Here is a 4,365-nt window from a genome sequence, read left to right as displayed (position 1 = left end):
GTGTGTGTGTTCATGTTTGACATACTGCCACAGTGTTCCAAATTACAGTACCTTTTTTTTTTTTTTAAATGTTACTTTTATTATATGTTAATTTTTATTGTCTGATGTAACAGCACTCTAACATGGTAATTGACTAGAAACTACACCAGTTTCTGACTACTCCTCTAGGTGTCCCTCGGGTTCAGCTGTACATATAAAAACACAATACCTTGGTCATCACAAACACAACACTTGATTAGTTCTCTTAGCATATTTCACACATTGGCCTCTCTCCTTATCTACAACTAACACACTTCTGGTCATTCGCACATACATTCCAACTGACATATATACATAAAAATAGATTTTACACACATTCATCCACGACAGTATTCTTTGTTTTGGTAAGAGCTGAAGTGATCTAAATGTGTACATTTTTTTTGTAAGTATAGCTAAGATAGTCTGGTCTTTGTGTCAGACACAGCCTTCACAGTGTGAATCTTATGAATGCCAGATGACTGCAAGTCTCTCTTGCCTGACATTGTGAGTGTGATCATATGCCAACACATTCCTCCCTTTTTGAGCTTCCTTAACTGAGAAGAAACTTAATGTCTTCTTTAATGCACGAACATGATCTGCTTATTTCAGTTGCTTCTGCTATTAACAGTTAGTCGTTGTTGAATTGTGTATCTAATGTATCTAATATGGTAAGAGTCCAGTACACATGATTTTATGTTGCCCTGCATGTTAGGCCTACTTAGTCATACCAGGCAACCGAAAGATAATAATAAATACTTATAAAAATACAGCTTTATGGCAAGATAATTAGTATTCATAATAAATATAATTAGTGTTCATAATAAATACTTATAAAGATACAGCTTTATGGCAAGAAAATTAGTATTCATGGTTCCTACTATTTTCATTTTTACTTCATTCCTGGACATGAAAATTTGTTAAAATACTAGTTTGTCTAATTTACCAGTACTGTGGAAATATTTATAATTTTCATCTAATCAATTTGTTTAATTCATTTTCCCCCCAGTTTATGTCCAGTAATTTTAATTTGTTTGAGATTGTTAGAGATTTGTTGTGAAGACTGAAACAAAATGTCATATTTTAATCTAGTTTATTTGTGTATAATAAATTGTCATCAATCTACAAGTCAAATAATATCACATAATAGCAATTATGAGCAAAAAAAAATCAGAAAAGCATGAGGGGGGAGAAAGTGGTAAACACAGCGATCATGACCATTCAAAACAAAACAAAACAAAAAAAAGTTCTAGATGTTGATGTGCACAACAGGATGAAAAATATGATGAAAGATATGATGAAAGTGAGCAAATAAGACAAAAAAACAGAATTTGTGTCTTCTCGTAACAGTGGGTAACAGAAAACAAAACATGACTACAAGTTCAACACATATACTGATTATTTGAAATACATAGAATCATAAACAGCTTTAACAAAAAATAAACATTTTTATCTTTCAAAGTTCTTCTTCTCCTATTACAACTATTACAAGATTAGCAATAATACATATAAACTAAAATAACTGTTTCCTTCTGAAACCAAATTTCAGTTTTGTAATGCACTTTGTGCTTCTCTTTTGCACACTTTGTTGGTCCATATATTTTGATGGGGGCTAGACGATAAGCTATTTAAAATAAAAAACTTCATTTCTTCACAAAGTCATTAAAAATAATTTCGTTTCACCTTCAAAAATTAAAGTGGAGTGCTGAAGTTACATTTGTTGTTACTAAGTTATTTTCAATGCAGAAGATTGAGCAAAATGGTTAATGGAAACACTGTCATTAAGTTTGTATCAAGTGTCCAATAGTCCATTCTATGAAACATATTAATAAACAACAATTGGTTTAATAGTTTGGCTGATTCCACCAGTGTTTTATTTTATTATGGACTTACTACATGCTTCAGCAAAGCTCCATCAGTTGTTAATGTGGAAAAATATGTAGGTCACAGCAGGGTTCTTGTAGACTCATAAATATCCTGCACCTCTCAGATTAAAAAATTATACAATACTATTATTTCTACTGATGTAGTATATTGACATAAAAAAATCTAATAATTCATCAATTAAAAAAAACATAGTGGTATACAATAGGAAACTATAAATACATGGTACAATGCTAAAGTGGTCACCTTGAATACACACTGATTAACTCTTTTCTCTCAGTAATTATTTACCACATTCTGGTGGAATCAACATTGGTATTGTCAGTTAGGAGAGACAGAGTTAATCCTGGTCATATTAAATAATAGATATTAGGAAAACACAGAGAACGTGTTTATAAATCACCTTGAGCATTCCTTGGCAGGAGAATGTTGATTACATGGCACATGTGTACACCTCCTCAAAAATGTCAAGATAAATTTCACCTGTTTGCTCTCCCCTTGATTTGATTTCTTTAAACTCTGACATTAATAAGTGCAAAGTGCATACTTTTACATGCATCATCATCTCCATAGATAAACAACAACACAGATGGCTTTTGTTGAGATAATGACTATAAAGTTAACAGCCGCAATAAAATAATGAGAACAAAATGTGTACATTCAAACAGTGGCGCTGCTAGGAAGAGAAGTGGTGGGTGTGGATTGCACTCAGTAACGCCCATCAGAGGGTGACACTAAAGTGGAATAGATTTTTTTTTTCTAAAGCAGACCATGAATGGACATTATCTAGATATTCAAACTTCTAAAAGTTTAATAATAACAATAACTTTTTATTCAGAATGTTTAGGTAAGTGGTAATTAGGGCACCTATTCACTCACACCTTACCCAGCTTCTGCATTCAAATCTTATAAGTTCCTGAGTGAAAATATGAAATCGCTGCTTTTCATTGAAATGTTAATATATAAACATACATATTGTTTCAATTTCTATACAAAAAAATAAGTTCTTGAGTACTTTATTATCTCAGTAAAAACAAATAATATAACAATTTTAAATTAACAAATAAAATGAGCTTTAAAAATAAAAATAATTAATTAATGACACATACAGCAAAAATAAAAAAACACAAAAAAAAAACTTCATAATAATCAATTCAGAACTTACTAAATACTGAATAATTTTACTATCATTGATGGACCCTAAAAAGGTCTGAACAACTTCTGACACCACATTAAAAATATCTCTACAGATAAAAAGAGCATGAAGTATAAAAAAAACACAAAAGATTTGAGCAGTTCTGAGATGTAGAAAGATGGTGGATGAAATCAACATTCAACATTGAAATTTTATGTGAATGACTAAAAAAAAAAAAGAATTACACTGAAGACCAATGTATTCTAGGTTTAATTACATAAACATGTTTTAGGTTTAAAGACATAAATGTGTTCCAGGTTAAAGACATTAATAGGTCATAGGTTAAAAGAAAAAAGAAGTTGCTAATAATAAATAATTTATCATAACATCTCTGGACATTTTTAACTTCTCAAAAGCTGACTGCAAAATTTCTGAAATATGGCAAGAACAGTTTTGTATACATGAAATATGAAGAAAAATAATTTTGAAAGTTTGGTTATTTTTATTTGACAAGAATTAGGAGAAAACAGACATTTAAAAAGACCTTTTTTTTTTTTTTCCCAAAAAAATCTTTGAATTTAGAACAATACAGAGAGAAGGATCAGAATTGTTCTACTTAGTTCTTTATTGAAATGGTCATGTCTCTGACTATCAACCTATACAGAATCTAAACAACAGAATAGTGTAAGACCTTGCGATCTATAGGGCAGATGATGTTAAGGTCTAAATGGGTGTCATGTGGCCAGCACAACGACCATCCACCTTTACTTTCCCAAACTAAAGTCAGGTACCATTAGAGTTGGGTGAACTCAGGGGCACCCTAAAAATCACGAAGCTCAAAGTACCAGTCTCCACTGAGATTCAAACCCAGGACCCCAGGTTCTGAAGCCAAGCGCTTAACCACTCAGCCACCAACCCCCGAGATTATAGCATAGGGATAAATTAAAGAATTTAATTTAAATTAAAGAATTAAAAAAAAATTACCTTCATTTTTTCTCGTAGGCCTACATGTAAGTATTTTCTTCGGCAATTATAATTATTAATTGATTGATCTTGTGATTCTTTGTATCCCTACGCACTACAATTATTTCCCCTGTATAATTCCATGCCATTTTTAGATGAGGCATTTGTCATTAACTAAATTCCAACAGCTCTTTGTGTTAATACATAGAGCATCATTAACATCCGAAGCGTGGTCGAGAGGCTAAGTACGCTTAAATTTGGCTTACCTTTGAAGGGGGCTCGAGGTTCGACACCCGACTCAAGCAGAGTTGTGTTTACTGAGCGCCTAAAGGCAGCACTGATAAACCTTCTCCCAGATACCCCCCCCC

Source organism: Biomphalaria glabrata, chromosome 1 (genome assembly GCF_947242115.1).
Source record: "Biomphalaria glabrata chromosome 1, xgBioGlab47.1, whole genome shotgun sequence".
NCBI classification, from domain to species: domain Eukaryota; kingdom Metazoa; phylum Mollusca; class Gastropoda; family Planorbidae; genus Biomphalaria; species Biomphalaria glabrata.
This window is presented reverse-complemented; position numbering follows the sequence as displayed.